Consider the following 13,717-nt stretch of genomic DNA (forward strand, 5'->3'; position numbering starts at 1 on the left):
AATAATTATTTTTGGCAAAAGCCCTGCACCCTCTACTCTAGGGATCACTTCACCACTAGATGTGACGGAATCCTTTTAGGCATGTCATCTTTCAAATTTCATGAATGTAAATGAAAACGAGTAATCCTTGATCTTATTATGGATATCAATAAAATTGCAAAATTATAAAATTTTAAAAATATTTACATATCTAAAACAAACTGTAAGTGATTCCAAGACAGAGAAAAAACAAAAACTTCCGAAAGGTGTATACTATTTACCGTCCCTAGATCGGGCTAAAGCAAAGTGACAACAGAGTGTATTCATAAACTAAGTGTACATGATGATACTGCTTACGAGTGATATTTTAATGGTATATATGAACTGTAACTGGACATTAACTCGCCAAAGTAGGGAACTGTGGGCTTTTCATACTTTTATGGTGACACGAGCGAAGAATGCAATACAACACAGAACTGCGTAGGTTAGTACCAAACCTTCAGTTTTAGGTCGACACTAGCCTATGAAAATGTAATTTTTCACACGGGGTTTATTTTTTTAGATTGTTCAATTTCCGTAAGGTATCTGCTCATATTTCAGTCTAAATTATGCGTGGGCCTACCTACGTAAATTACAATAAAACCGTATTTCTCGAGTTGATAAGGATGGGTCGAGATATCAAGATATAGTACTTCCCTACATTAAATGTATGGAAAAACACCAGGCCCGATTGCGGTTCTCCTTGACTTTGTGATTTTTATTGTATATTTTTTTGAATTTTTAATTTATATCAATTTTTACAAGCATTTGAAGTAATCGAAGGGAATTGTGCAAACTGCATCCTCAAATTAACAGGATTCAGCAGCGCAGCAAATATCATGTTAGGATATATATATATATATATATATATATATATATATATATATATATATATATATATATATATATATATATATATATATATATTATTATTATTACTAGTTCTCGATATTGGACAAATATAAGGAGGCTACGAAATAAAAACAACATTCTTGGTTTGAAAATGACCAAAAATATATTGTGTATGAACCTAGGTAAGCAAGTACCAAGTGACATTTGTTATGTTAAGTGGGGATGTCCCGAGGTGGCAAAGCCATCTCCCACCCCCCACCTTCCCCCTACCCAGCAAGGAAAGGAACAGGCATCTTAGGTTAGGTTAGGTAGCAACCCTGTGTATATTAATTACAGTGCCGTAGGCTAGTTAAGCTAGATGAAGGGGTTCAAGAAGGCAAATTAAATTAAAAAAACAGACAGTTGGTGTTCATCTCCATAAAACAAGGAGTTTTGTGAGTACAGCCTCCTTCATTTAGAGAAATATTTTATATTTTAGATTTAACGTTTTTATGCAGTTCTAGTTCCACCTTTGTTAGTTTCCACAGTTTTCTTTGGACTGTAGCCATATCTCACTTATTTGTACAAATTCTTATAAAAATAAAAATGAGCAGAAAATTAGGGGAAGGATAGTATCCCTCAAAGTATATATATATATATATATATATATATATATATATATATATATATATATATATATATACCCCATACAAAAATGGGAATAAAAAAGCACGTTAAAAGAAAAAGAAAAAAAAGAAAATATATATATATATATATATATATATATATATATATATATATATATATATATTGTGTGTGTGTGTGTGTGTGTGTGTGTGTATGTGTTATATATATATATATATATATGTTATATATATATTAGACAGTATATATATATGTTTTTAATTGTATAGCTAACCATATACCCACAAATGTGATGCATTTTATAGACACTGGTATCGAGAAAATTAATACTCCAAGTATGTTATTATTTAAACAACAAATGTTAGAATATCAAAAATAAACAAGTTCTCTCTCATAAATAAACTGCATAGCAATTTTTTGATGAACTTCCAATTGCAATATCATTTGAATAATAAGATGAGTTCGTCTGGGAAAGTGCAATCACTCCTTTCCTCTTAATGAATATTTTATTACTGATTGATTTTGGAATGCTTTCGTTTTCCTCCCTGTGGCTTCTTTGGTTAGAGTGGTCTGAGTTGATAAAGACTGCTTGCAGGAGGATATTTAAAGGACTATTAGTGCTTGCAAGTCTTTACGTTTTCACTCATCATTCTTTACTGTTTTTGTGTGATTCTTGTGGCATTTTGGTTTAGAAGCGGATCCTTCTAAAAGGCAGATTTATTATGGCCTTGTAGAGCTTGTGAATTTAACATGTCTATAACGTGGTCCTTTAGTAAATCTGTTCCATAATCATTGCTTCAATGTTGCAGTCCCATAGGGGTGTCTATCAATGCACCCCACGCGGTGCACTATAGGCATTACGTAAGGTTTTTGCAGCGTCCTTTCGGCTCCTAGCTGCAACTTCTTTCATTCTTTTTACTGTACCTCCGTTCTTATTCTCTTCCTTCCATCTTGCTTTCCACCCTCTCCTAACAATTGTTTCGTAATGCAACTGCGAGGTTTTTCTCCTGTCACAATTTTAAAAACCGTTTTATTCTGTTTCCCTTTCAGCTCAAAATAACCTCATATGTCCCAGCACTTGACCTTTGGCTTAAATTTTATATTCCATTCATTCAATGTTGCAGTGATTCAGGGTTGCATTGGAGTCCTTTGCTGTGCATAATTATGTTATCTGAAGGAAGTTCTTCCTTCGTTTCTATTAAAATGATGTTTATGTCAACGTTCCTTGAAGGCATTTTAATTGTAGTTTTTTGTATTGCCGTTGTTAATTTCATTCAAACCGAAGCCTGGTCTGAAGTTCTTGGTGTTTTTACCTTTAGTTTCTGCTACTAAGTCTAGGGTGGCCTCCAGGTGCCAGAAGACGTCAGTTCAAAGTCTCCCATGAGGACAAAGAAAGAATTCCTAATAGCAGTCAGTGCGTTGGGTGGTTACTGTTGTCATGTGGAGGCAGCGAGGATACTTACCCTCTCTGGGGGGCCTAAACCTTGATCAGAAAAGAGATTTTAACATAGAGTTACTGCCTCCTTGTTTTACAAACAAATATAAGCATTGATTTTTGCAGAGTCCCGTCTGCCCATAGCTGAAACCCTTTCAATCCTTTTGCTGTAACTCCATTCATATTCTCTTTCTTCCATTTTCTTACTTTTCACCTTCTCCCAACAATTGTTTCAACATTGTTTTCAACGCAGAGTGAACTCATAGGTCCCAGCGCTTGGCCTTTAGCCCAAATTTTATATTCCAATATAAGCGTTGCTGAAACTTGCGACGCTGCTTGAGAGTTTTGTTGGAACGCCGATGGATCACGTGACGTCACTGCGCCACTGGTGCGAGGAAGCAAACTTTTGTTGGGCGAATTCCCGTTCCATGCTGTTTTTCTTGTTACATATTGTTTTACGTGTCAAGACTATTAATTATTTATTTTCACTAACGACTGAAGGCAGATATTCATTCTGACATTAGTCAGACAGTGTTAGAAGAGCGAAGTTACCCTACATAGGCTAATCACGGTACTATTTTTCATTATGGTTTTCTTATTGTTTTCTCCTGTACATAGTAGCAAACTGATAAGTCCTTTAATATTACCACGTTAGTATCATTATTATCCAACGTCATGTTCACTAGTTCTGTTTGTGACGCCAGTTTAAGTAACCATAAGTCAATCGTCAGTCCTGCATATGAAAAAAACAAACTGCCAAGATAGAGGAAATTCTCGCTCGGTTGACCAAAAATGGCCCAAGATTTATTTGATTCAGAACTGACTGGCGGTGGCGATGAAGCAACTCCCAAATATTTTGTCTTTGATATTTTGTCAGAAAGTTTGGTCGGCGTGTCGGGGAAAATATCTTTAAAATAGAAAACGGAATTATTTCCGTGTTATATCTGTTGGTTCGAATGCATACTCGGAATTTATATATATATATATATATATATAACGTATGTATGTATAAATATATAAATGTATAATCTATATATGTATGTGTATATATATGTGTATATACTTAATCTTTATATAGTCAATTCAGAATGCTGGCAGAAAACCGGAAGCTAGACAGTGCTATCTGCCGCTTTATCTTTCATGAAAATCGTGCACTTGTTACTATTTCAGTCAAACGGAAAGGAAGTGTATTTCTAACCTTTGCATTTCCACGTATATTTTTGAGATGCGAATAAAAAAAAAAAAGAGAATGTCTGGTAGCAAGGACGTTTAGATAGAAGGTGTATTTTATAAGGTGTTGAGTCATACGTGAAAAGTCAAAATATTGTTATTGATATTAATCCAGAAATTGAATGAAATGGGGTTGATCATACCGTAGTCAGTGTCATCTAGCGTGTGAAAGATTCTTTTAATGTAATTATGTAAGAATTTAAGGTAATTATGATCACGATACTGAAAACATTAGAAGGAGGATTGCCCTTTTGGTGGTTCTGGCAACTATGGAAGAATTTCTGCGTACTTGGTGACTGGAATACAAAAGTATGCAAATGAGAGTGTTTGTGTGATGTTAGTAGGTTTAGTAGTTGCCGAAGTGTACTGAGAGCAGAGTGATGTTTGTGAAGAAGTTTTCTGAGTGTGCATTAATGTGGTACGAAGAGAAGAAACATAGGATGCTGATATGTTTAAGAACGGGAGATTTCCGTAGGGGGGTTAGTGCCGTCAGTGCACCTCATGCGGTACACTGTAGGCAACCCCTTTTCGTTTTTTACTGTACCTCCTTTCAATTCTCTTTTCGTTCATCTTACTGTTCCACCTCCTGACAATTATTCTAGTGCAACATCTTAGGTTTTCCTCCTGTTACACCTTTCAAACTTATACTGTCAATTTCCGTTTCAGCGCTGAATGACCTCATAGGTCCCAGTGCTTGTCCTTTGGCCTAAGTTGTATATTCAATTCAATTCAAGAACAGGAGGCAGTGTTTGTTTCAGGAATGGGAAGGACATGGGCTGGTAGTGTCAGAGGTATCTAGGGTGGCCTCATTGTGTTAAGGAAAATATAGCACCCATAGTATCAGAAAGAAACTGGGAATGAATGAAACAATATAAATTTGTTATGCATGGATTATATAAGAAAGACTGAATGGGGCAGGAGAAAATTTTGTGACAACGAGTGGGCCTGGGCCAGAACTGGAACAATTGAAAGTGAAAGAGGGTTTTTCTAATAAAGTTTGAATCTTTGCCTTGCAGTCTTCAGAGAAAATGAGAGGATGGTTGTGCTATGAGATTTTAATGCAAAGGTAGGTGGTATAAAGGGATGGTAATGGCAGACATGGAGTTCTTGGAGTAAATGAGACTAGAATCATGTGGGAGGATGTTTGGAAAGGAGCTTGAATGTTAGAGATACAGGGTTCCCAAGGAAAAATACTGTATCTACAAGTACACCTTGAGATAAAGAAAGTGGTGAGGGAAAAGAGGGTTTGTTAGATGATGCATTAGTTCTTAGTAGATGGAAGACCAAGTTGATGGATGCTTGGTGAGCAGAGGAGTGGCTGGAAATATATTTGATCAATGTTTGTTTGAAGCAATAGTTAAGATTTATATGGAAGTTCACAATGAACAGAAATGAGGTGACAAATGTAGTTGGAAGGATATTCAAGACAATTGAGTTGATAAGAGGGCAGCAAAGAGACCATATACATGAAAAATTGATGAAAAGTGGGCTAGGGTAGAGACTCAGAGGTTGTAGGAAAGTATGGAAATTCTTCAGAATTTCAGGGTTGGGCCATAGATTTGACAGGAAGTGTTCGTGATTTTGGAAGATGGGAAGATTAAATTAAAAAAAAAGTTAACTCAAGCATGTATAAAGAATGGAAGATAACAGGTTGTTGAAAATTTCCAGTTTGGAAGTGACATAAGGAAGGAGAAGAAAGACAGAAAGGGCTGGACAGATGACATAAAAGAGGTATTGTAGGAGGAGTCTTAATATCAAGACTTGATTACTCCTTCAGCTACATTTTTCACCCCTTTCTCTCCAACATTAGTGCCATCAGTGCAAATCATTTGGTGCACTGTGGGCATTACTTAAGGGTCTTTGCTGCGTTTCTTCGTCCCCTAGCTGCAAACTCTTTCATTCCTTTTACTGTACCTCCGTTCATATTTTCTTTCATGTGACTTTCCACCCTCTTGCCAGTTGTTTCATGGTGAAACTGGGAGGTCTTCCTCCTGTTACATCTTTCAAACTCTCGTACTGTCAATTTCCCTTCCAGTGCTGTATGACCTCATAGGTCCCAGTGCTTGGCCTTTGGCCTAAATTCTATATTCTATTCTCTTCTCTCCAACGTTATTAGATATACCTCAGCAAGAGAACATTTGAAAGAGAGGAGTAAATGGCAAAGTATGTTTGGGGGGTTCGATGTATTGCTGATGAGCCCTCCGTGAAAATGTATAAGTTGACTGATGCTGTGGAAGTATTCTGCATAGAGGGTTCATCCACTATTCGGCCGTATAAGTGTGAATGTGGCAATGATTACTGTCTTTATCTCCGGGATCCATTCCATGCCAGGAGATATAATATATATATATATATATATATATATATATATATATATATATATATATATATATATATATATATATATATATATTTATATATATATATTATATTTATATTATATATATATATATATATATATATGTGCGTATGTATACACGAAGAGGTTGGTGTATTCATATGCACGCATTGATATAAAAGCATACACTCGTCACATTTTGCCTAAGCAGACTAAATGAAAGGCCCGGCAGATCTACGCATACAAATGCTGGCAGTCGCCTCATTCATAATTCAGGGACAAAATTTGTAGCGAATGTAAAGTTTGATCACTGAATGACACCGAAGGAAAGGAATCGGAGGAAAAAACCCCTGACGAATACTAAACGCATTTCCATTCTCATTTATGAATCATAAGCCGTTGGCGGCTTCAGCGACACTGTCACTTGAGCGTTATTTATGCATGGAAGTGTGGCACCTGAGCTGATCTAATGCCACTCTGCCGCGCCGGCACTCATCTAGTGCACGTACGCGTGCCAGGTGTGATTTGTACGACGACATTTCCATTTTTCGTCGGGGAATGCTAATTGCCATAATTGGCGTCGTCTTTCTCCACGGGGATGTCTTTTGTAACCTGACGAAGGAGGAGGCATTTTGCAGGGCGATGCCCACAACGCCCCCAGCGCGCATGCCTTCTCTTTTAGGCTCTGTCTGGTTGGGAGTCGCGACGCCCATTCACTACTATGGAAATACTACACTCACACATACTGCACACACACACACACACAAACACACACACACACACACACACACACTGGGAAATACTACAGTGAACGTGGGAAAATGAAATCGCACGTTGCCAGCGTATGACGACTTCTGCTTTTTTCTACGCACGCGGTTTTTCTCCTCTCGCCCTTTCGTTTTTGGGCGGACGGTTCTGCAGGCCGAAAACATCAGCTGGCTTAAAATCGCCCACCCATTTTTCTTATCGCAAACGGCCGCTCCTGATAACAGGTATCTCAAATTAGGACGGCTTTTTTCCCGGCAGAGAAAAACCGGCAACAAGGCCGTGGACCTTCGGCTCGCAAACTTTTTTTTTTTTTCCCTGCCTCAATTTTTTTTTCCCTCCACGAGAACGTCAAAGCCTGGCTGGGCTTCGAATATTTGCATGTATACATTTTAAAGTTGCAGGACCCTTTGGGCGCTCCTAGTTGAAGTGGGCCTCTCCCTCTCTCCCTCCCTCCCTCCCTCCCTCCCTCCCTCTCCCCAACAACCCCCCTTCACACCCTTTGACACACTCCCTCCTTCCCCCACCCCTTCCACGCCCATACCACCTATCACCCTTTTTTCCGCTTTTGTTTTGGTCGTTTTTCCTCTTCCTCCTCCTGTGGAGTAAGCGGTTTATTCACTTACTCGAGTGAAAGAAAGCTCGCTTGATAAAATGGGCCGGTTCTGTTTGTTTCTTTCACTATTTAGATAACAAATCTTGACTTAGGTCTTCATATTTAGAGTGTTTGAATGACTTTCCCTTTCGCTGCTAGAGACTTTGGAGGTTTTTGTTTCGCTTTTCCGATAGGACCAGGCACAAATACACAGATAGGCCTACAGAGGGACAGGGAGGTTGATTGATTGATTTTTGAATAAATTATCTGGTGTGACAAAAAAATGATTGAATAGAAAGAGAGAAAATTTATATTAAAAATAAGCATACATGTAAGTCTCTACTCAAGCACACACACATTATTATATATATATATATATATATATATATATATATATATATATATATATACATATACATATATATATATATATATATATATAACATATTAACAGATATAAAGTTCAAAAGCAGAGAACACTACACTGAATGAAAAAGAGAACAGGCATAGTAAGAGAGAGAGAGAGAGAGAGAGAGAGAGAGAGAGAAACTATTTCATTGTCAGCTTAAAACGTTTGAGATACGTAGCGGGCAATTAGCTGTAGAGAAAAAAAAAGGGGGGGTCCACTACGGAGTTGTGTGTTTAAGGCTATCGTTTTGTCACTGCCGATGCGCTTGCGTCCTTTTATCTTTTTATTTAATGTCATTCTTCCGGGGAGGGAATATATATCTTAATTTTAATTGCAAATTGGCCTATGTATGTATGTGTATATATATATATACATGTGTATGTATGTATATATATATGTGTATGTATGTATGTGTTTATATATATCATAAACATTTTAATTACAAATTGGCTTTATGTATGTATGTGTATATATATATACATGTGTATGTATGTATATATATGTAATTATGTGTGTATGTATATATATTATAAACATATATATATATATATATATATATATATATATATATATATATATATATATATATATATGTTTATAATACACATACATACACAAGCCAGTTTGCAATTAAAATTGATATATATTCCTCCCGGAAGAATGACATATATATATATATATATATATATATATATATATATATATATATATATATATACATACATACATGTACACCCATGAATCAGTTAGCTGATGTTGGATGATCCATACCTTTTGAAGTCTATTTTCTGATAACTATGTATGTTTATAGAAGTCAGAACTGTGTGATGGACATCTGAGGCATTAGAAAATCAGTAAATTATCCAGAGATGAAAAATGTATATATTTTAGATGTATACTTTAACTAGCAGAAGTTTTGTTTTACTTCAGATAGATTGGCATACCACAGGTCTATAAAATCTTCTGCACCATAATCATTTAACAGCTTTTCTAGTGATTTATACCGGATTTTTAAAGGCGGGATGACACTGATGAGCGTGCACATAAAATATGTGCATAATCAACTGTAGCCATTTGCGTATTCAAGTATGCAAGTTATTCTAAACTCTTTGACAATGCAGCCGTGCTTTTATAATGCTATTCATACATTCTAATTGTTCATTGTACCGGAATACCCCACAATTACTTCTGAATTACAAAAACAGACGTTAGTTATGGCATTAGCCTACATTTGACAATGAAAAAAAACTTTCTGTTTATGTTTACAAACAAACATTATGTTTTACATAACAGCTTGTGGATGAAACCTTCATTTGGCGTTCTTCTGACTGTTTTTATAATGTCAGAGAGTCATATGCTTGTCCATGATTATATATCACGGAAACTCTGTAATTGTTCGTGTCATTTTCTGGACCAAAAGATCCTGCCTGTACATTATCAATTTCTTCCTCATTCGTCTTATTCTCACAGTTCTGCAAGAGGCATGCCTGAGTACAGACTATCCCTTTTCTTTACACTGACATCAGAACAGTTTCACGCCTTACTTTTGTTCGAGAAAAATTCTAATAATTTGCCTGGTACTATTAATTTTGCTTCATTTTATTTATATGTTACAATCTGTTCTTTCTGAAGGGCCAAGCACAGGAGATTGGCATCTTTGGAGGACATATGGTGATGGAAGACCTATGTGGAATTGCTCTTTTAACATGCAAAACCCCTCCTGTGTCTGCATCCTCCTGAGAACTGGTTAGTTTCTTCGCTTTAGCTCTAGCATCTTCTGTAACCTTGAAACACAAGTAACTCAGTGTAATAGACATGGTTTACTACCCAGATTTTCTTGTCATGTTTGGTTCTTTCCACTGATTAGTAGTGAAGTTAATCAGTTTTATGTTACTGGTTACAAAAGATATTACTCTTCACCAGTGTTCGAGTTTTTGTCCTGGTATTAATTTGAATGAGATAAATTCTTGTACCTGCACCTCATATTCTTCCTAGCCTATTTGATTGACATTTGCTGTACAGCACACCGAAGCCCCTAATGCGTTCTGATTGCAGGCATTATCATTGACATTAGATTTGCACCTTATATTCTTCCTAGCCTATTTGACTGACATTTGCTGTACAGCACACCCAAGCCCCTAATGCGCTCTGATTGCAGGCATTATCACTTGACGGAAAAGCTTTTTAGAGGTTAGGAGGGGTTTTCGCTCTTCATCTCTTGTATGACACCATTCATCACTGATGCGTTCTGGTGGCCTTTGCATGTCATCAGTAGGTGCCGCCTTGTCTTCTAATTTTCTTCCTTGATGCTGCCTTGTATGATTGTTTTTCCAGGGTGTCCCAGTTGTATTCTAAATAACACTAAAGGCTGGCACCAGAAATATTTCAGAACTTCCTTTAGGTTGAGTTTCCTTTATAAAGCAACGTGGACCATGTGGCCAAATAAGGTGTTGTCATTCTTTAGAACCACTACTTGACTAATGGATATCTTTTCCTCCCTCTTAATTGACATTGTCAGATGTCTTAAGATTTCTCTTGAGGCACTGGACAGGTTCCTCACTTGCCTTTATGTGTGAATGGAACCCCTTCCAGTATCTTCAGTCGTCCTTCTCAGTTACTGCAGACAATCCTCTACTTTAGCTCAGTAGTGAAGGAGTAGCAATAGACTGATATAGAATTTATTTTATGTCTAGTATAAAACGAAGGGTTATCTGAATTTGGTTCTGAAATTTTGTTCCATTGTATGAAGTTCAATATCATCATTGCCAAATGTAGACGTTAATTTTACAAATTTACCAGTCATTTTAGTCTTTTTCAGCCTTATGGGGTCAGTGAGGAGAGCGCAGCATGTGTAGTCTTAAACAGAAGCCTTTAGGGCTATTTTTTTGCAGACTGTTTCAAATTTATCTTCCTTCGTAGGCCGTGGAATCTTTTGCTGTTGCTGTAATGCACTACAGCAGCAATCAGCTTTGTAAGGTACACACAGGTTTCTGGAGAAAAAATGATCTGACCTTCTCATTTGATAAATCATGCAGGCAGAAATGTGGTTACAGGAGGTTCGTCAAGCATGCGACCAAGACCTAACTTCAGGTGACGAGTGACACATAAGCATGTGACTGTGATGGCACTCTGTGATTGGTTGCCAAACCAGGCAGCTAAATCTGGGTTTTGCAGTGTGGCTTGGAGCTTACATGGCTTCCCCCTCGAAAGAGACAAAGAAAAGGAATGTACAATTGGCAGGTGCCTATTACCATACTGTGGATTTTATAGTGATATAAAGCATATTAAAAGTCAGTATTTCCAGTTGAATGTATGGCTACCCCTCATCCTTACGAGGCTGAAAGTGATTGGGATGCTGATATGGTACTCGGCCTCAAAGGAATGCAGTGTTTTACAAATGACATATTGAATGTGCAACTGTCCCACATCCTTAATAGGATGATGCTGTTTGGAATGAGTGTGGTACTAGGTCACAAAAAAATGCAAAACAGAATGTGAATGACATGTACGGGTATGCTGTGATAATATATAGTACAAACGTTCCACATCCGTCTAGGTAACTTTCAGAATGTTGATAAGCTACTAAATTTCAATTTAAAAAATGAAATTTTCTCAACAACGACAGTATAAAGGGACATTATAATATATACACACAGACACAAAACTGTTCCACATCCTTACTTGGTGTTTAGCTTTCCAGGATACCAATAAGCTTCTGGGTTGGCATTTATGTGAGACAAGCTCTGTTTAAAGGTCGAGTTTATATGACAGATGACTCTGAGAGGATGATGGTGGGCTTTGGTCATCTTGTGAGTGGGTGAATTGTAGCCTGTCATTGGTGACCCAGTCCTCGTGTCCTATATCTTCATATTTACATTTATGGACAGGGTAAAGTCCTCTATTTAAGGAAGTTAGAGGAGATTTGCGGAAATCATTCTGAAGGAAAATGAGTTGGCAAATGCTCAGATGACTTGGGGCATAGTTTTCGTTCTGTTGCATCGTTAATGGTTTCCAGTGATTTTTTGAGTCTTGAGATTTCTTTGACTGTTTAGGTAGCATCGTTGGCAGGGGAGAATTTGCCTGGGACACAGATGGTTTCGCTGAATACCATTTCTGCAGATGTCCTGATCACATCTTCAGGGTTAGTGCATAGGCTGAGGAGGATCATGGGTAGTTACCACTTCCAGTTGGACCCACTGCACATTGCGATGAGTTCAGCATTGAAAATATGGTTGGGTATTTCTGCCTTGCCATTTGTGGTGAGGTTATAGGCAGTAGTGTCACAAATTTAACTGTTGTACTTCTGGGGTGGGGGTGGCGTGTGCTGGTACCACGATGAGGAGGGGTGGCATGTGCTGGTATCACAGGTTTGTCCTGTGGTGCCAAAGGGGATGTCTTCCCACCTTAGGTTTGTTATAAAGGTGCGGTAGTCTCTTGTTTTGGTGTGTCTTATTTGGGTATCATTGACACTGTGAGTGACTGTGAGCAGTTTTACATGAAAGTGCAACAGAGCCAGGCTAACCGATTTTTTTTTTTTGGCAACAGTCATTAACAAAAGAAAAGTTGGGTGGAGCACATACTGTCTACATATGTTGGTGTAATTATTTATTAGGAGGGACAGAACTCAGAGCCTCATGGCTGTTGCTTCCTCTTGAGAAGCAAGGGAGAAGTGGCTAAGCGATTTTGAATTTTTTTTTACATTTGTGCAAAATGGTGGTTAGTGCTGGATTGTTATTCCTAACCCAGGTTCGAACCCTAGCTTGGGGGAAGTGTTTCTTCTATACATTCAATCCCGAATTCGAACTTGCTATCAATAAATGCCAGCATTTGGATTTTCAGCTTACAGTGGAAAAATTGCCCACAGCGCTTGAGCGTAATTATGCTAACATGCAAAACCAAACATGACCGAAATTGTTACATTTATGGCGAGGTATGTCACTCCCGCAATTGCCCTATTTATTAGAAGTTCTGGAGGCAATCAAATGAGTAAAGTTAATGCTTGTAAATTAATGAGTAAAGTTAATGCTTATACATTACTGAATGAGGTATTTAAGTCACGGAATGTAGTTTATAACTTTTCTTTGACGACGTTTCCTAGGAAACAATTATCGCAGTTAAAACAGAAGATGCCCTGATAATTTCCCTGCAGGGAGATAGAAAAGGCCACTAAGGTTTTTATTGTTTTTTTTTTTTTTTTTTTTTTTTTTGCCTCGTGCAAAAGTGATTTCTTTGGTAGTTGTGATCTGCGTTGTTAGGATAGTGTGCATTTTGAATTAGAATCCGTCAGTTAATCCATCAGTCGCTCCTTTATTCACCTGCTGACCGGTGGAAAGTCCACACAGAGAGGGAGAGAGTAGAGGGGGCGTTAGGGAGGAAAAAGAGGGTGAAAGTGAGGGAGAGAGAGAGAGAGAGAGAGAGTTTATCGGTTGTCATTCAGAGTTTTCCTGTGTA

At 37.5% G+C, this 13,717-nt stretch overlaps 1 long non-coding RNA gene across 1 annotated transcript in view; it reads left to right on the forward strand.

The window, feature by feature from the left end:
* Window positions 1-279: 279 nt before the first annotated feature.
* LOC136832591 (uncharacterized) overlaps window positions 280-13,717 on the forward strand; it is a 205,794-nt gene continuing 192,356 nt past the window's right edge. Inside the window, exon 1 of the long non-coding RNA XR_010851266.1 lies at window positions 280-463. This is a non-coding gene — a long non-coding RNA (uncharacterized lncRNA). The remainder of the gene's footprint in view (window positions 464-13,717) is intronic.

The sequence above is a fragment of the Macrobrachium rosenbergii genome, chromosome 50 (genome assembly GCF_040412425.1).
Source record: "Macrobrachium rosenbergii isolate ZJJX-2024 chromosome 50, ASM4041242v1, whole genome shotgun sequence".
Classification (NCBI taxonomy): domain Eukaryota; kingdom Metazoa; phylum Arthropoda; class Malacostraca; order Decapoda; family Palaemonidae; genus Macrobrachium; species Macrobrachium rosenbergii.